The following is a 20,865-nucleotide window of genomic DNA, read 5'->3' on the forward strand; positions in this document are numbered from 1 at the left end:
GGCTCTCAATCTGTCATCTGTGGACCCCTGGGGGTCCACAGACAGCGTCTAAGATTTCAAAAGGGGTCTGCACTGCCATTCAAAAATTTTTAGGGGCCTGCTAACGAAAAAAGGTTGAAAATCACTGCTTTAAAGCAACCAGGATGTAGGCTTCCGAGAACCCAGAATATCATGACAATCTTTACTAGAATGAGAGTGAATCGTAGTATAGGGGGAAAGTAGGATATATATTATTCTCTAAAGTTTATACTGCTTCCATTCAACAAATCTGTGCCTTTTAATAGTGAAAATGTTTAGGGAGACCTTTCTCTCAGGAAACACATATATATTTATTTTACCAATAATTAGAGCTGGTTGAAAATTTTCCAAATGAACAGTTTTCTGTTAGAAACTGCTGATTTGATTACATCAAAACATTTTGTAGGAACATATTGACTTAGTCAGTTTTCATGAGTAACTATTGAAAAGTTATGTTTTGATAAGATTGAAACACTTCACTTCAACTTTATCATTTATTTCATAAAACACCTAATAATAGGGCTGAAACAAAATACTGCCAGAATAAGCCATTTAGTGAATAAATCCAAGATTTGAAATTTTCATCCTGATTCAGGGCATAACCAAATCTGGAAATCTGAGAACTTCCTGTGGGATGGAAATTCCCAATTTTCACCAACTCTACAAATAATGTCAAACTCATCAGAGGTCAATTGGAGCAACTACTAATGCGATAGTGTATTCTGAATGAATGAGACTTCACATTTCCTCCTGTAAGAGTTCGGTTGCTCTTGTGGTTGCCCTCCTTTGGAATCAGGCCACCTTTTAAACAAGTGCCATCTATGTGTCTGCTGGAGACAGGGAGACTCCATCAGCCCTGATGTATTGTGAATTTTCCGAACATTCAAAAAAATTAATATTGTACATGCCAGGCAATCTGCGTTGAATACAAAGGGAAGAATGGAAAACTCAGATGCCTACGTTGGGTAGAATTGGTTGCCAGCTAACTCTAAAGGAATAGCAACAACCGTATTTTTGTTTTCAGGCAAGTTCCAAAGAGACGTTGAAATTCTATTTACCATCAGCTACCTGATTGGAATCTCTCACCAGTATTGTGTATCCTGATCCATAGATTACTTCATCTTCAATTTTAACTCAACAGGCAAAATCAAAATATAAACCCTTAGAAGTTACGTGTGTGCAATTACTATGGTTTCTGAGTGCTATGGTAACCAAACCTCTTAAGGTACCCAGATGTGCGTCAGACATACCACAATGCAGGGGGAAATGCTGAGCACTTGAGATGCTAGGCCCAAGAGGCACTGGTCCTTATGGACTCCAATAACCATGCAGCCACACGGCTAAAATAAAGGGAAGAGAAGTTTGCAAATGCCTTCGGTATGGTTGGTTCATCAGCTACATTCCAAGGTACAACACAGCAATTCCTAGCTTCGCCCTGTAAAGCAGCCCAATAGGGATAGCTAAGGCTCCTCAAACTCAGAGGCTGGGGTGCCCTCTCCAATCTAGTCCTCTATTAAAAACCACATAGGTAACTCACAGGTTTTTCCAGTCCATGATGTGTCTCATTGGGGGACCCTTTGCACTGTACACCTGATGCTGTAGTAACACTTCTTGTGCAGCCCCTGATAGCAGGATGCTCCAAAGCAGTGCAGACTGATGCATGGTCATTTTCATCATCTGAGTCAGATGTCACCAGCAGAAGGCTGATTTTCTTTTTTGGTGGTTTAGGTTCTGTAGTTTCCGCATCAGAGTGTTGCTCTTTTAAGACTTCTAAAAGCATGCTCCGCACCTCGTCCTGCTCAGATTTTGAATGGCACTTCAGAGTCTTAAACCTTGGGTTGAGTGCCTTAGCTATTTTTAGAAATCTCACATCGGTACCTTCTTTTTGTTTTGTCAAATCTGCTGTGGAAGTGTTCTTAAAACGAACATGTGCTGGGTCATCATCTGGGACTGCTATAACATGAAATATATGCAAGAATGCAGGTAAAACAGAGAAGGAGACATACAATTCTCCCGCCAAGGAGTACAGTCATAAATTTAATTGATACATTATTTTTTTAATGAGCATCATCAGCATGGAAACATGTCCTCTGGAATAGTGGCTGAACCATGAAGGGACATACAAATGTTTAGCATATCTGGCATGTAAATACCTTTCAACTCTGGCTACAAAAGTGCCATGTGAACGCCTGTTCTCACTTTCAGGTGACATTGTAAATAAGAAGCAGGCAGCAGTATCTCCTGTCAATGTAAACAAACTTGTTTGTCTTAGCAATTGGCAGAATAAGAAGTAGGACTGAGTGGACTTGTAGGTTCTAAAGTTTTACACTGTGTTGTTTTTTAGTGCAGTTATGTAACCAAAAAAAAATCTGCATTTGTAAGTTACATTTCTTGATAAAAAGATTGCACTTCAGTACTTGCCTGAGGTGAATTGAAAAATACTATTTCTTTTGTTTATCATTTTTACAGTGCATATATTTGTAATCAAAAATAATAATGTAAAGTGATCACAGTGCACTTTTTCTTCTGTGTTGTAATTGGAATCAATATTGAAAATGTAGAAAAACATCCAAAATATTTAATAAATATCAATTGGTGTTCTATGTTATAAGTGCAATTAACCATGATTAGTTTTTTTGAGTTAATCATGTGAGTTAACTGCGATTAACTGACAGCCCTAGTCTAGACTGTCTCCTCTTACAGCGGCATATAAAGTACATGCACTGCAGGTATAGCTACACACCAAAATGAAAGGCTCTGGCAGTGGGGAGGCAGCGGGAAAAGGCTCTGGCTGCTCCCCGCTTTTGGAATCTTTCACTGAAAGGCACTGGTAGGGGATGGGGGAGGAGGCAGTGGGACACTACACTGCTAAAAATAGCCGTGTACATATGGAAAGCACTGCTTGGGTGTTTAGAGAGCTGTGTAGGGTATATAACCAGAGGGTTCAGGCGTGTCGAGTACTCTATTTTATTTTACTCACCTAAGTAGTGCCTCACCATCTAAACTGTTATTTATATCCATGCTAGCTGGGTATTCAGTGTCAGTACTCGAAACACTGCTGTAATCATAGATGATACAGCTTTACTGATACAGTTATTAGGGTGTTGGTTAGGTGGAGCCTCAACACTCAGCTGTGCTGCTGTCCTCTGAACCATCCCTTGCAATAAAGCCCTCTGTCTACACTGACCCTCCTAGTGAAGTCCCCACAGGAAGGGAGCCAAGAGAACACTGGAACCTTGAGCAGTTTGGCAGGCAGCTTGACAATAGACTCATTGCCACAAGAGCTCTTTCCTCTCCTCCAGAATCTCTGGGAGTCCATGCCTCACCAAAACACAAGTTCATGTATAGTTTTGGTGACTACCCAAGAGTCACTAGAGGAATGGTGTGTAGATAGCCTATGCAAATGATGTTCTTTATGGCAGTACTTTTCCCTTTTCATCATTCGGAGTAAAGAGCTCTTTCCCTTCTGGAGCTTCTGGCCCTAATGCTTACCGAAACATTTCATTCTGAGCCATTAAAAAAAAACCAACTTCTCATTAGTAAGCAGGTTTTAGTATGAGATAAAACATTAAAAAGGATATAGTGTTTTGATTTAGTGTGGATGGCTTCAAATGTTTGACTCTGCCATACATATCTGAAAATATTGCTCCATTTTCTGATCTGTGGCATAAAAAAAACACACGGCAGATGTAACTTCACAACAAAGGTTGCTTTGGAGATCGGTCTGGAAGGGAATGGGGAGATTTCACTTTTCACAAAGAACCTGCAAATATTATTACAGTTTCAGGTAATTCATCCTTGTCAATAATTAGTGAAAAGTAGCATGACAGTCAAAACTGGCTTAAATGATTGATCTACTTGGGTAATGATACTACAGCTGATGAACTTGGCCACATAGGTTAGAAAGTCAAAATGAAAAGGATAATGAATAGCATTATGTAAATTAATATCTAGTCAGGTAAGGGTCAACATTTAATTTTAACAGTACATTCTTATTCCTAAGAAATATTGTTATGACAAAAATTATTGAAATGGGTTAGCTTAGATGTTATTGTAAACAAGCTTCTACTACTATTCACTTAGCAAATGCTACTTCCAGAATAAAGGTTCTGAAGCCAGCATTAAAAATCTTAGTTGTTTTTCAACCATAAGTCAATCAAATACTATTATTTAGTGCTGAAATGCACCCATGCTTGCTGCCACAGCAAAGACTAATGTTTTGGAAAAGTTAGGTGAGCATGAAGAACATTTAGGCCCAGTCCTGGAATTCTTACTCATGCAAGTAATCCCTACTCATGCAAGGAGTATCACTGCCTGAAGAGAGTGTCCCAGGAACATCAGAAGCTCTACTGTGGAATTCTCAAGATGCTCAAAGCACCTTGCACTACACACCAGTCAGTTGACTGTGCCTGATACAGTGCCAGCTGAAGTCAAGGGAAAAACTTGCATGCAGTCCTAAGGCATTTTAAAGAAATGTTGTTCATGGAAGGCAGTGCCATTCAGCGATCATTACAATGCCAGGGAATCAACAACAGTCTTAACTCTGCCCTCTTTTGACCCTTCTGCACACAGCCCTTCACTTAACCATTTCCTCTCCCAGTGCTAGTAATTGAGGATATTTGGTGTAACAGTTTGTTGTGTCCGAAGAGGGTAGTTTGGAAAAGTCTTGTTTACAGTAAGCCAGTCAAAGAGAATGATGGAAGGCTGGCATCCCTAGGAGGTCAGAATTAAGGTTGCAGGGCATGGTCTGTAGCGAACAGTAGCTGAAATGATAAAGTATGTGCTTGTGGGTGGATGTGCTGCAATAATAATAAAATAATTAATAATAGATGCATGTATTGCTAGGTGGTTTAACTTTTCTTTTCCCTGTGTTTGTGGGTTTGTGTCATGCATGTTGCATGTGTAGCAGCCATAACTGCTTCACAACAAAGTTTACTATATTCTTTTCCTATATTTTTACAATATGTAATTAGGGATGTGCACTGCAGAAGAGGAGAGAGGGGTGGACTTATGGAGGGTAGAAGGGCAGCAGGAGAATATTTCTTTTGTCAGAAGCTGTGCATGGGCCCGTCCCTGTTATAGGATAAAATCTGACAGAAAAGCATAGGTTTTCCTGGAGAAAGTTTTATGTGCACCTCACTCCCATTAATCGGGTTTGCATGCACCTTTGTCTACCACCCACACATTGTTCAGACTTCTGATTGATGAGGGAGGTGCACAATCAGGCTTATCTGTGCCCTAATTTCAATGTAAAACAAACTCATTGCATCAGTTCTCCTTAGGGCACACCTGTCTGTCAAGTTTTGTGGAGATAGACAATGTTGCTGAGAAATATCGGTCAATAATGAACATTGAATTTGGTCTCTGACTGAAATTTTCCCAGTTCTAAGACTTCCTACTGAAAATATATGAAGAAAAGCCAAACAAAAGCCCTGTAGAAAATTCTTTTGTTCTGCTCAGAAGTCACACTCTACATTATCCGTGTTTCCCCACTTTTGTATTAAAAAGTGAACACAGATTATGAAAAAGACATGATTGACTATGACCTATCTTTATTTTTCAATAATTGGTCATATATTTCTTTTTCATAAAGAGGCTTCTTCAAGCAACACAAAGTTCTCAAGTCACAGATCATGCTGTCAATCTGCTCAAATATGCTTACATTTTCTGAGATCAGAGAGCAGACTGTCAAAGTAGTTAACAAGTGTGCTTCTTCAGTTCAATATTTCCAGAACTTTCTTTTAATATATATCATCTGTCAAACATAATCAGGAAAGAAATTATCTTGTCAGAAGCTTCATACTTAGCTTCCTCACTGGAAACTCATAGGTTTCCATATCTTGCTTTTTTTCCAGTGCAAATTCCATGAAGGCTGTGCCCTTGACCCAGTATTAAGGCACTTTGAGTAGAATCAGAAATCAAGTTAGTGTAGTTGGTATGCAGGCACTGTTCAGCAATAAGCTAAGCCCTCAGCCATAACAGAGGACTTTCAGTAGATTCCTATTTCTTTTCCACATTCTGTATAATTAGTATTCTGTTTTCATGGATATATTCAGTATTATTGATAGGTGCTTGACTTTTTTTCTCTTGTAAGGAAGAAAAAAAGAGAAAAGAAAGAGGAGAGATACCAGTGCTGTGTGATTTCCCCTGCATAAAAGAGTCTAGCAGCATTTGTTGGGAAATGATGATGTTTCAAGGATTAGCTGATTGGAGTGTGCTCCAGAATTGATACACTCAGTGGCCAGTGTTTGTTAGAAAGGCTTTGACATAAACAACAGAGGGAAAGAGATATATGTGTGACTTCTTGGCTGAGGCTTGCTTCTTGGGATTGGTCAGTGAGTTTATTAATGCCTCTTTAGGTGGGAATGAGTAGGAAGAGCCCAGTCACGTTACCTGGGGCTTACATGCGTGTCAGTGGTAAAGGAACCCCCAGGACCACAACATAACATAGCACCAGAAACAGATAGTGGGGAGAAAGAGGAAGATGCAACAAATTTATTTCCTATCTGCCACATTAAGTCACTCACCTCTCTGACCAGAACTTCTCCATGCAGGCCAGTGCAGTGAGTGACAGTCAAGGCTTTCCAGAGGAAGCTTGCCTCAGCCACAGCCAGGGAAGGAGAGAGAAACAATTGTTTAACTGAAAGTCCCACATAAGTAATTCAGTCCTTCAGCAAGGCCACCAAGTTCCTAAGTTTTCTTTGCTGCCTGTCCTAGATTTAGGTAGATGCTTCCTGAGCCTCTTTTCCTCTTTGGATAAAAAGAGTAGGAAAACAACACTTCTTTCTCAAAAGAACATAGGGGGAATCTTTGTAGCCAGCAAGTCGTCTGAGGTGCAAGCCCCAGGCCTAACTCTTTAACAGTCATTCCTATGTACCTCAGTGCAGAGTGTGGACACCCCATTACAAGGGGGTGAGTGTCAAAATGGTTCAGGAGGGTTTCCCTGATTCTCATCTCACTTACACCGCTATGGTTGCGTTGACTTCAATGGACTTGCCCCTGAGGTGCACCAGCAAAAGAAAGAGGAGAATCAGGCCAAAGAATTTGCTAAAGGAAGTTTCCTTTATTGCCCTTGCTGAAGGGGTATTCTGCCTAAGTTTAGTCGCTAGCTTTTTGTACCAGGCTGTAGTCTTTTCACACTTATAAAGGGAGACTAACTAGGTATGCTAGTCAATGTCCTTATGCAATCAGCTTCTTTTGAGGCAAGCTTCTTCTACATGCAAAGGGAAACTTGGATGTGCTGCCCTAGTCAGCCAAGTATGGTATGATGGGTGTCTCATCTCTTTACACCACGTATACTCAAAGCTGACCGTGAAATGTCACTTCATTCTGCCCCCCAGTATGCACCAGGCATCCTGAGAATCAACTGCTGTGCATGTTGCCCAATTGCTGCGGCTGATTTACAAAACCATATTAGTGATAACAAACAGCAACAAAACATGCCTCCCTGATATCTCCCTGTAAACTTTGTTTTAAGTGTACCTAAAAAATAAATGAAAACTTTATATATGGTTTTGAGTATTTGAGTTCCATGGGAGATCTATGTATTGCAAAGAGGAAAGCCCTTACTCTTCCAGAAGTTCCACAGCAATGGCTCTCTAGCACGAAGGCCATCACAAATAAGTTAAAAAATTTAGCATGAATACTTTTCAATGGTGTTTCATGTCTTCCTAGGGGAATTTTTGTTCTTTAGAATCTTCAGCTTGGTAGATTACTCTGCTTGCACTTGAATGGAACATTGTGTCTCTCCGCAGAGTCCACAGCTCACAACACATAGCAAATAACTACTCAGCGCTTCCTGTCTTCATTCTCTATGTGGATTTTTTTTCCATTCCATAATATGCTGCTGTGATCCTTCAAAGCCCAGTGCACACATCCTTAATGTGCAGAAGGAGAAATATAGTTCTGGAATAGCATTCAATAAAGTCATTTTGAAAGTTGGTTACATTTTCTTCACAGTACTACTTCACAGGCTACATTGATTGCAGTTCCTCAATAACCTTCATGTACATTAAAGAAAAAAAGAAAGGGAGAGAGAATTTAGCTGGATGCTTATGAAGGTTCCCTCTGGGCCTTCTCAGTGCTCCTTTTATTTTCATTTTACCAGCCTGATGAGAACAAGTTCCTTAAGTTAATGGACTGTATGTAAGAAAGGAAAGTAAAACACCTGCCAAAACACTGGTCAGATATTTGGAACTCAGAAACCTTTGCTGAAAATTATTGCCTCGTGTCTCACCATGTTTCTGTCTTGCGCTTTTATTTAACAATGCAGGTAGCATTATTTAACTGCAAGGTAAAAGGCCTGGCAAGCTGTTCCATAAAAATCCATCTAGTCCTGATGTCCATACTTTCACTATCATCACACTTTCCTTTCTGGAGTACTGGCAATACAGTCTGAAACTCACTCAAAAACATAACAGTATGGTGAGTGTACAATCCAGTGCAGGATGTTTGTGAGATCCAGTGCTGTGGCTGAAATAACTCCTCAGAGCTGTCAGTGAACTCCTGACTTAGGCCCCCACCCTGCAAATACTCAAGCGGGTGCTTAACTTTAGGCATGATGGTACTCCTGTTGAAGTCAATACAAGTGCTAGTGTGCTTAATGTTAGACATGTGCTCAAGTAACTTTCTAAATCAGGGCTTAAGCTTTGAATATCATAGAGCCTTCTTCTACACTATCCCCAAGCAGCTAACAATCTTCCTATTTCACTCTGCCAATCCACTCTATTCTTTACATGACTCCCTATTTGAGACGGTTCTGTGTTCCTCACACGAAGTGAATTACTCAAATAATATATATATTTAAAAAGGAAAACAAAAACAATGGTATATCTCCTTTTTATGACCTCCCACTCCGGATTTATCAAGGGTCCTGTCTACTTTGTGTTTGCCTTGTTTAGACTGTAAGTCTTTGGGCAGATACCGTCTGCATTTTTTGATCTTATAGGGCAAACATTTATTAATAAATAATAATCAGAGAATGTGTAACCACTGATATATATTTCTGAACTACTTAACATTGTTCATAATTTCTCAAGACAGGAGAAAGGTAATTCTTTGTTCAAAGGTGAATAGCACAAGAACTGGCAAGCTTTGTCCAGAGACAGACACAATCCCTTAGATCTGGAGAAGAGAGACTTTGACTGCACAGTTGGGTTTGCCAGAAGAAAGTTTGTATCCTTTGCATTCCAATAATGGTCTGGCACTATGTTAATGGAAAGCATGACAAGGTCGGCATGGGAGAATCGTGAAAATATGAATGTTACTTGTCACTGTCATTAGGCCAGTGATCCCTAGAGAGAAATCCACTCGCATGATTTCATTTTAAGACATTGCTCGGGATATACTGTAAAAATATTACTGTATAGTATCAGGACAGATGCCTGAATCTTATATATTGTAGTCTGTTCATCTGTATTTGACAAAGTTTCACGTGTCATATGATGATGACGGTAAAGTATAATTAACATGGAGAAAAATACTAGTGAAATGGTACCTTTGTTATTCAAAAACTAAAAGGCACCAAATTTACAAAATGTTCTAATCTTGTGGTATACAAAGGTGTAAGGAAACAAGAAAGGGAAAGAAGTAGCAAAGAAAGGGGGAAAGCAAGAGAAAGACAAGGGAAAAAACCACAATGCAGCTATGAATCTGATTTGGGAATTGTAGGAAGCAAACATGATCCACATTTAGTCCTTCTTAGAAATGCGTAAGATAACACTAACCCCTCTTTAGGCCTAATCTCGCAACATTCTGAACACCTCTTGTGTATTGCAGAGTGTCTAGTCTCCTACTGAAAGCATTGGGAGCCCACATTATTCCAAGGCCTGCAACCTCTCTGCAGACTATGACGCAAAAAGCCTCTCTGTGCATCCACGTCCCTTGTGGGGGGCATGGATCAGTGTTCATGCTGCACTGTCAGTACCCAGCCCGGGCCAGGGAAGCTAATGATCCAACCAGTGGACAAAATTCAGTGATGAATCCCGGTCACATGCCATTTGATGCACATTGTGCCTATGCTAAAAGGACCTCCCTTGTACATGGAAGGTGGGATGATGCCTGACTCACTAACTACTGCAGGGTTGGGAGAATCAGCTATCACTTGGTAACCCCATCCCTGCTGCCAAAGCTCACTATCCAAAGTGGCAATCCTGTGAAACAAAACCATCAATTAATTGTGCACTTGAAATTTATGAATGTAATGAAACATGCATTTAAGAGAATAGTTTGTCCCTGTGCAATGTGAACTTGGATTGCTTTAAAGTCCACATGTTGCTATGCCACACAAAGTTGTGTAATTGCTGCAAAGTCTATACATACCTGTTCAATACAAACTGGTGCAACTGCTTCAAAGTCCAGACAGCTTGAATAAACCATTGACTGTACCCATAAAAGCCTATAACATTGACCCACACTGACATAACAACACCCTTCTTAAAGAAGAGCTGCCATTGTCACTGCTTAAAGAGGGTGACCTGATCTCCTGATCCTGCTCTAAAACTTAGAACCTGTAAGGAAGATGCCATTTATGAACATCTGCATTGACTTGTTATTTGTATGTGTCCTGCCTAGTGGTTGGAGCACACATCAGGCCGAATAGTTGGAGCAGGTGCCAGGGGCTGGGGCCAGAGCCAAGGGGCACTCCCAGGGTAAGGAGCCAGAAGTTGGAGCCCGGGGACAGAACCCGAACCAGAGTCAGAGGCCAGATGTCAGAGCCATGGTAGGAGCCGAAGTCAGGAATCAGAGCTGATGGTCAAGACCGGGTTACCTGGAGTGAGGCAAGGCTGAGAGGCCAACGCAAGAGTAGGCCTGGGTCTGACACTGGCACAAGGCAGGAACAGTCCTGGGAACAAGCCGGTACAGGAGCTATCACAACTTTGGGCAAATGCTTTGTCTGGCCATTGACCTAATGCTGCTGCTGGGCTTAAGAGCATGAATGTTGGTTCCTCCAGCCAACTGGACCGTCTGGCCAATCAGGTGATTCTGCTGAAAGTCAACCATGATTCAGCTGTGAGTCCTCTGTTGCTCCCTCGAGAAGTGAAGCTAGCTGATTCAAGCCTCACTGCAAACCCTAATTCCTGATAACATCATAGTTTCAATGCCCCTTTCTAAAAAGAGATAGTATTGGTCAGTCACTTGCTATAATGCCACTGTCTATATGAAGCTAGCATTGTTCCTCTGCTGCAACAGATACTGACCAAATAGGAAGAAAGCAAAAGCAGATATCCTGCCTTGCAAAACTGGAGAGAGCTGATATGCATATTGTTCTGACATTGTCTGTAACCAACCTAGAAGGGGGTTGCCTTTGTCTAATAAGGTTGCCATCCGGGTTCCTTTCCATAACAAAAGATATTTTCCCAGAAACAACGGGTCATGTAGTAACAAAATAAGATGATAAGAGAAAAAGGCTATGAGATTAAAAGAGATACACTTGTTTTCATGAGACAGGATTTGAGAAGACAAGAGCTACAAAAAGGACCCTCTGAATGAATGAATGAAACTAATTAAACTTGTCAGAGTAAACTGATGGTGAATTGCAATAGTCTGATGAGAGCTGTCATGTTTCTAGTGTCTGACAGAACTGATTAGAGCCAGGCTGTTGCAGAATTAAGAATCAATATATTGTGGAGAATGCAAATATGAGTTATTTGTAGATACGGTATTCCAGAAAGAAGAACAAAGCTCCCCCAGGTCAATACGTAAACCAATGTTCTTCTGAAGTATCCATTCCCATGGAAATACTATGCAGTGCAGTCAGCAATCTCCTCTGATCGCTTCATCTAGACAAAATCTGAGGTGGATCCTGTGTGGTGACGCAGTGCAGCACACTGGATGTGATTCTCAGTCTGAAAGCTAGAGAGCCATGGGATTTCTTAGACGAATCAGAATGAATCCATGATGTCAGGACTTCTGGTGCTTCTGTGGCCATCAGTGCTATAGGAGGAACGGCAATAGGTATGACAACTGTGAAGGTGATGTTGTATAGGGAGGCAACAGGAAGTCCAGCCAAGCCACAAAGACCTATTTTTGATCCCAACCGTTGCCGGTTTTACTTAAAACCAAAGGTGTGCCTGAGTACTAATGGAATGAATACAGAGTTCCAAAATAGCAGTATCAAGCCTTTAATTAAAGCCACAGTGGATCCACCATCAATAACATGCCAAATCCCCTGATAATGAACTTGCTTCATCACTATATTGTCTTCTGGAAGGGATTCTGGGAACGATGGCATAGTGCAGTGAGTGGTTTTAGGGGAATTATATATTAAATGTCCATACTGCACATCTGTGTTAGGGACATACTCAAACAGGAATTGGAGTGTATGTACACCTATCAAAAGATTTTGTGAAATCTGCTGCTAAATCTTGCAATACAATCCATTTTGCTCAATGGAACAATTTAGTCTTATCATGAGAGAGCATGAGAACATGTTCTGGTAGATTTCACATGTCCACTGTACAATTACTGAATTCCAGGTTATTACCCATTTTTGTTATAGCACAAAAGTTACAGTAGTGTATGAGACAATATAATGGAATAAAAAGTTTAGAAATACAAAATCTTCTTAATTACATTGTAAAGTATGGTTAGTGCCAAGTACTGCAGTGTCATCTCTCTCTCTCTCTCTTTTTTTTTTGGCTTTGGACTTCTAATTATCAAATGGCAGAGTAAGGAAGCAATATGGTTTGTATCCAATTTGAATAGCTCATTTTAGACATGGATTATACCGATGTTTTAAAGGAAGGCTAAGACCTACATGAAGAAAATACAGGTGGCCTCCTCCTGTTGCACATAGCTGTAAAGTTATTGGAACAGTATTATTTGTCTGTGATAATATTCAGCTAGTGAAGCAGACAAGACAATCTGAAAGTGAAATAGATAGAGTATAACCAGAGGTCACAGCCTACAAGGAAAATGAATGAGTTTACTAAATTAGGAATATTAAACACCCACTAGTGTTGCTTCCTGGAAAACAAATTGAAAAACATCATTCAGCCTAGTTTGGAGAGAAGAGGCTCTTCTCATGTATTATCACTTGGAACATTTGCATGGAAAACATCTTTGTTCCATTGGAGTTTGTCTGCTCCTGCTCTGAATAAATAATAATAATAATAATAAAATAAGAGTAACATGTCACATTTATACTGTACCTTTCACGAAGGAATGCTCCTATTCTGCAAACACTTATGCATGTGCATAACTTTATTTACCTAAGTAGTCCTGTTGACATATACGGAACTGCTCATGTGTTTAAAGTTAGGCAAACACAAGTCCTTGCAGGAGAGAGGCTAAAGGATCACTGTCTCTGGGGTAAAACACAAATAATGCTTAACAGTGAAAGTAGTGAACAGGAGCAGCAAACGGGAGTTTTGCGAGGGAGTTCTCCAGGTAAAGGAAGAGTGACTACGTGACCCTTAGGTGGGTTTCCTGTCTCAGTCTGTTTGTTGAGTGCTTGCTTCCTGCTTGTCGTGTGCCTGCTTGATTGAAGTTTATAGTGGGGTCTGTTTTAGAGGCTGTGTGTTGACCCAAGCAGGCCTGCTAGGCTAGGCTGAGAGCTTCCTAACAGGCTCTAGCCTGCTATCCTTTGATCCCTGATCCCTTTAGGATCCCTTGACAAGAAGGCAGGGCTAACACCCAGAGTATAGGGGTTTAAAAAGCCAGCTCCTAAGCAACCAGAGGAGCTAGCAAACAGGAGCAGCAGACAGGGGAGTTCTGCAAGGTTGTTTAGAGAGGGAGACTGAGAGCCAGATACACCTAACAAACATACTCTAAACTTAGGCCAGTAATCTCCGCCTAACCAAAGAACAAACAAACAAATCCTGTGCAAGAGTAAAAATAGTGCAGGCAGAAATCCAACAACTGAGTGTGGGCTATCCAGTTTATGGAATCAAATGCAGCATGTGTGATTACCTGCCTTGGTAGCAGGTGGAATCTGTGTGTGCATTCGGTGCAACAATTCATGGACCTCAGGGACCAAGTACAGGGTCTTGAGACCAGAATGGTTGAACTGGAGGAGCTAAGGGAGACAGAGAGGTACATACACAAGACTTTCTGGGACACAGAGGAGTAGTCCCATCCCCAATCTGACAGTTTCTGTGCTGTTGAGGAGAAAAAGTCTTGGGGAAGGAGAACATCAAGCTGGAGCAGAGGGAAATGATCCCATAGTTGAGACCCTCCCTCCAGATGATGTCATGATATCCTCTTGCACTAAGGATTCTCCTGCAGAGGAGGAACCCTAGTTACTAGGAAGAAACAAGTAATAGTAATGGGGGATTCACTTATTAGAACTATAGACAGTTGGGTCTGTGATTGCCGAGAGAGCCGTATGGTGACTTGCCTGCCTGGTGTGAAGGTTGCGGAACTCTTGAGGCATCTAGACAGACTTATGTGCACTCCTGGGGAGGAACCAGTGGTCATGATACATGTAGGTATCAATAACATAGGGAAAGGTAGGAGATGGGTCCTGGAAGCCAAATTTAGGCTGCTAGGTAGGAGAGTGAAGTTCAGAACTTCCATGGTAGCATTAGCTGAAATGCTTCCAGTTTCACATGCAGGGCCAGTTAGACAGGCATAATTGCAGAGTCCCAGTGTGTGGAAATCCAATAGGCGCAGAGGCATACACAGTTCAGACAGAGACAACCCTTAGGGGACGATTTATTACAGGGGATACTCTATATTGGGGGTTGGCAACCTTCGGCACACAGCCCATCAGGGTAATCTGCTGGCAGGCTGCAAGACAGTGTTTACATTGACTGTCCACAGGCATGGCCACCTGCAGCTCCTAGTGGCCATGGTTCGTTGTTCCTGGCCAATGGGAGCTGTGGGAAGTGGCATGGGCTGCAAGGACATGCTGACCACTGCTTCCCGCAGATCCCATTGGCCAGGAACAGTGAACCATGGCCACTGGGAGCTGTGGGGGGCTGTGCCTATGGACAATCAACATAAACAAGATGTCTCGTGGCCCACCAGTGGATTACCGTGATGGGCCGCATGCTGAAGGTTGCCGATCCCTGCTCTATATCCTAGTACAGAGGAGAGAATAGAAGCTGATAAAGTTCAGATAGGAACTGAAAAGAAACAGCTAAATGAAAGAGTCCTATTCAATTATATAACATGAAGGCAGACAACTAAATAGTGACAAATTTCATAAGTGTTCGTGCACAAATGGTTGAAATCTAAATACTAACATGGGGGAACTTGAGTGCCTGGTACTAAATGAGGATATTGATATAACAGGCATCACAGAAACTTGGTGAAACAATGATAATCTAGGGAAAATATTAATACATTGGTACAAAATACATAGAAAAGACAGAGTAGGTTGCACTGCTGGGGGGATTGGCACTATATGTGAAAGAAAGCATAGCATCAAAAGTAGTAAAAACCTTGAATCAAACTGTACCATAGAATCTCTGTGGATAGAAATGTCATGCTTGGACAATATGAGTATAGCATTATATTATATCAGAAGCAGGAAGCCTGCTTTACAATCAGTGGAGCCACTGGATGATTGGGGTGCTAAAGGAGCATTCAAGGGCATTGTGGAGAAGCTAAATAAATTCTTTGCATTGGTCTTCACTGCCGAGGAGGTCAGGGAGATTCCCACACCTGAGCCATTCTTTTAAGGTGACAAATTTGAGGAACTGTCCCAGATTGCAATGTCAATAGAAGAGGCTTTGGAATAAATTGATAAATTTAACAATAATAAGTCACCAGTATTAGATGGTATTCACCCAAATGTTCTGAAGGAACTCAGATAATGAAATTGTAGAATTACTAACTGTAGTATGGGCAAAAAGAAAAGGAGTACTTGTGGCACCTTAGAGACTAACCAATTTATTTGAGCATAAGCTTTCGTGAGCTACAGCTCACTTCATCGGATGCATACTGTGGAAAGTATAGAAGATCTTTTTATACACACAAAGCATGAAAAAATGGGTGTTTACCACTACAAAAGGTTTTCTCTCCCCCACCCCACTCTCCTGCTGGTAATAGCTTATCTAAAGTGATCACTCTCCTTACAATGTGTATGATAATCAAGTTGGGCCATTTCCAGCACAAATCCAGGTTTTCTATCCCCTCCCCGCCCCACACACAAACCCACTCTCCTGTTGGTAATAGCTTATCTGAAGTGATCACTCGCCTTACAATGTGTATGATAATCAAGTTGGGCCATTTCCAGCACAAATCCAGGTTTTCTATCCCCCCTTCCCCCCCACACACAAACCCACTCTCCTGTTGGTAATAGATTATCTAAAGTGATCACTCTCCTTACAATGTGTATGATAATCAAGGTGGGCCATTTCCACCACAAATCCAGGGTTTAACAAGAACATCTGAGGGGGGGGGGGGGGTAGGAAAAAACAAGGGGAAATAGGTTACCTTGCATAATGACTTAGCCACTCCCAGTCTCTATTCAAGCCTAAGTTAATTGTATCCAATTTGCAAATGAATTCCAATTCAACAGTCTCTCGCTGGAGTCTGGATTTGAAGTTTTTTTGTTGTAGTATCGCAACTTTCATGTCTGTAATCGCGTGACCAGAGAGATTGAAGTGTTCTCCGACTGGTTTATGAATGTTATAATTCTTGACATCTGATTTGTGTCCATTTATTCTTTTACGTAGAGACTGTCCTGTTTGACCAATGTACATGGCAGAGGGGCATTGCTGGCACATGATGGCATATATCACATTGGTGGATGTGCAGGTGAACGAGCCTCTGACAGTGTGGCTGATGTTATTAGGCCCTGTGATGGTGTCCCCTGAATAGATATGTGGGCAAAGTTGGCAACGGGCTTTGTTGCAAGGATAGGTTCCTGGGTTAGTGGTTCTCTTTTGTGGTATGTGGTTGCTGGTGAGTATTTGCTTCAGGTTGGGGGGCTGTCTGTAGGCAAGGACTGGCCTGTCTCCCAAGATTTGTGAGAGTGTTGAGTCATCCTTCAGGATAGGTTGTAGATCCTTAATAATGCGTTGGAGGGGTTTTAGTTGGGGGCTGAAGGTGACGGCTAGTGGCGTTCTGTTACTTTCTTTGTTGGGCCTGTCCTGTAGTAGGTGATTCTGGGAACTCTTCTGGCTCTATCAATCTGTTTCTTCACTTCTGCAGGTGGGTATTGTAGTTGTAAGAATGCTTGATAGAGATCTTGTAGGTGTTTGTCTCTGTCTGAGGGGTTGGAGCAAATGCGGTTGTATCGCAGAGCTTGGCTGTAGACAATGGATCATGTGGTGTGGTCAGGGTGAAAGCTGGAGGCATGTAGGTAGGAATAGCGGTCAGTAGGTTTCCGGTATAGGGTGGTGTTTATGTGACCATCGTTTATTAGCACTGTAGTGTCCAGGAAGTGGATCTCTTGTGTGGACTGGACCAGGCTGAGGTTGATGGTGGGATGGAAATTGTTGAAATCATGGTGGAATTCCTCAAGGGCTTCTTTTCCATGGGTCCAGATGATGAAGATGTCATCAATATAGCGCAAGTAGAGTAGGGGCGTTAGGGGACGAGAGCTGAGGAAGCGTTGTTCTAAGTCAGCCATAAAAATGTTGGCATACTGTGGGGCCATGCGGGTACCCATAGCAGTGCCGTTGATTTGAAGGTATACATTGTACACCAACATTCCACACAAAGATGGACTACAAGCCGTCAAGAACACTATCCCCGATAATGTCACGGCTAACCTGGTGGCTGAACTTTGTGACTTTGTCCTTACCCATAACTATTTTACATTTGGGGACAATGTATACCTTTAGATGTATACAAAGTATACTGTAGATAAGCTATTACCAACAGGAGAGTGGGTTTGTGTGTGTGTGGGAGTGGGGGGAGAAAACCTGGATTTGTGCTGGAAATGGCCCAACTTGATTATCATACACATTGTAAGGAGAGTGATCACTTTAGATAAGCTATTAGCAGGAGAGTGGGGTGGGGGAGAGAAAACCTTTTGTAGTGGTAAACACCCATTTTTTCATGCTTTGTGTGTATAAAAAGATCTTCTATCTTTCCACAGTATGCATCCGATGAAGTGAGCTGTAGCTCACGAAAGCTTATGCTCAAATAAATTGGTTAGTCTCTAAGGTGCCACAAGTACTCCTTTTCTTTTTGCGAATACAGACTAACACGGCTGTTACTCTGATAACTGTAGTATGTAACCTATTGCTCAAATCAGCCTCTGTCCCAGATGATTGGAAGATAATTCATGTAACACCTTTTTTTTTTTTTAAGTCTCCAGCAGCAACCCTGTCAATTACAGGCTGGTAAGCCTAACTTCAGTACCAGGCAAATTGGTTGAAACCACAGTAAAGAACAGAATTATCAGACACATAGAGGAACACAATATGTTGGGGAAGAGCCAACATGGCTTTGGCAAAGGGAAATCTAACCAATTAGAATTCTTTGAGGGTGTCAACAAGCATATGGATAAAGGTGATCTGAGCTCTATAGTGTCCTTAGACTTTCAGTAAGCCTTTGACAAGGTCCCACACCAAAGGCTGTTAAGCAAAGGGGAAGGTCCTCTCATGGATCAGTAGCTGGTTAAAAAATAGGAAATAAAGGATAGGCATATATAGTCAGTTTTCACAATGGAGAGAGGTAAATAGCAGCCTCCCCCAAGGATCTGTACTGGGAACTGTGATGTTCAGCATATTCATAAATTATCTGGAAAAGGGGACGAACAGTGCGGTGGCAAAATTTGCCTACATTACAAAATTACTCAAGGTAGCCAAGTCCAAAGCTGACAGCAAAGAGCTACAAAGGGATCTCACAAAACTGGGTGACTGGGCAACAAATGGCAGATGAAATTGAGTGTTGATAATGCATATTGAAAAACATAATCCCAACTATACATAAAATGACAGGGTCTAATTTAGCTGTTCTCACTCAAGAAAGAGATCTTGTAGTCATCATCGTGGAGAGTTCTCTGAAAACATCTGCTCATGTACAGCTGCAGTCAAAAATGCTAACAGAATGATAGAAACCATTAGGGAAGGGACAGATAATAAGACAGAAAATATCATAATGCCACTATTTAAACCCCTGGTATGCCCACACCTTGAATAATATGTGCAGTTCTGGTCGCTCCATCTTAGAATGTGATAGAGATCTATAAAATCATGAATGGTGTAAAGAAAGCGAATAAGGAAGTGTTACTTACCCCTTCACATAACACAAGAACTAGGGGTTACCCAACAAAATTAATAGGCAGCAGGTTTTAAAACAACATAAAGAAGTACTTTCTCACACAACGCACAGTCAACCTGTGGAACTTATTGCCAGGGGATGTCGAGAAGGCCAAAAGTATAACAGGGTTCAAAAAAGTATTGAATAAGTTCATGGAGGATAGGTCCATCAATGGCTATTAGTCGGGATGGTAAGGGATGCAACCCCATGCTCCGGGTGTCCCTAAACTTCTGACTGCCAGAAGCTAGGGCTGGACAACAGGGGATGGATCACTCACTAATTCCTTTGTTCTGTTAATGCCCTCTGAAGCTTCTGGAATTGGCCACTGTCAGAAGACAGAATTCTGAGCTAGATGGACTATTGGTCTGACCCAGTATGGTCATTCTTATGTTCTTATTAGTGCACAGCAACAAAACACAATATTTTCAGATATGAAATGAAGAATATCTAATCCAGATGAAATTGTCTGGGGATTTGAATGATCCAAATTAGAATTTGTTCAGGAAACCAGCATTAATACTCCTGACCGTTATGACATATACACTGGGATCTTTAACTTCCACACTCCCTTACATTTTACCCAAACCAAAGGACCTCACGCAGCACAGTGTCTCTTAGCACCATGCTAAGGCATTGTTTCATAACTGACTCAGTGGGAGAGCACAATGTAATGAGTCACCATCAACTCTTCCTGGATCACTCAAGTGATCTTTGGAGAGCTCACATTCAAGTACTGACCAAGTCTGACTCTGCTTCCAGTTTGGACCTCTAAGATGTCACATAGCATGACGTGGCAGTGAAATTATCTAATTAAATAATCATTCTTGTTTGTGACATCATGGTATCCTCCTAGGACAATAATTGTGATGTCCCACACAAAGATTGCAGGGTAACAATACCCCTTGGGACCGGATGAACATCTATAAGATCTAGTTTCATATAAGGTACTAAATAACTAAAACAACAAATCAAGCAACAAAGGAGAAAAAAACTGAAAATACTATAAGTTACTGTATGTTTGTATAAATTCTTTCTAACAGAGGGCCAGGTTCTCAAATGCGTGGCTTTGGTCCTTTGAATTATAATGTTGTCCAACTCTCTACCATCAAAGATGTGAGGTGTCTCTGTTCTCTGACTTGATCATCAGTGCAGCTCCATTAACCCTATTTGAGTTACACTGATTTAAACCAGAAGAGCATCTCACCTTTTTTCAAGTTTCTCCAAGAGGTATCAGTGAGGTCTTCAAAGTTCAGATGAAAACACCACAGGTGCCTTTACATCAAGAACAACCTTTATATAAAGATTAATGAGTAGAGTGACAGCTGAGATTCAGTAGTAGCTTACAGTAAAAAAACAATCTACAGAGCTGTAGCCCCATTTTTTTACCAGTAGTTGTTTGCTGAAAGCTTGTCTTCGACTGATTCTTCTGCTTTGTACTGATTCTGAATAATTAACCATTTATCAAGTTGTAGAGCAGCGACACCTCACATCCTTCGTTGGTAGAAAGTGGGACCACATTATAATTCAAAGAACCAAAGTCATGCATTTTACTTGTTAATGGCATGATTGTATTTTTTCTTCTTCACAAGCCACTGGTAAAAAGCTACTCAGAGTCTGGTAATCATCCATATGAGCCTTCTGTATACACTCCCAAATAATTCTTCAGGTATGACTTCTGAATAA

Source organism: Chelonia mydas, chromosome 2 (genome assembly GCF_015237465.2).
Source record: "Chelonia mydas isolate rCheMyd1 chromosome 2, rCheMyd1.pri.v2, whole genome shotgun sequence".
NCBI lineage: Eukaryota > Metazoa > Chordata > Testudines > Cheloniidae > Chelonia > Chelonia mydas.